Below are 251 nucleotides of genomic sequence, written 5' to 3' on the forward strand. Positions count from 1 at the left end.
TTAGGCTTGACAAAACAGCTATGGTTATTACTGCACAAACAGTCTGTATAAACTATAAAAACTGCGTGCCTCGTTGTTTGCTAAAAGAAAAGTCTGATATGTTGTAATTGACACACAAATCAATATTCCTGACAAATGAAGATCAATATCACATTTACGGCTACTTTGGTTTTATTACATTGAAGCATAAATATAGTCAAGAGTAGGTAAAAATAATTACGTTCAACACAATGATGAATCCTGTCAACAAG

The sequence above is a fragment of the Electrophorus electricus genome, chromosome 9 (genome assembly GCF_041902795.1).
Source record: "Electrophorus electricus isolate QZ-2024a chromosome 9, ASM4190279v1, whole genome shotgun sequence".
Classification (NCBI taxonomy): domain Eukaryota; kingdom Metazoa; phylum Chordata; class Actinopteri; order Gymnotiformes; family Gymnotidae; genus Electrophorus; species Electrophorus electricus.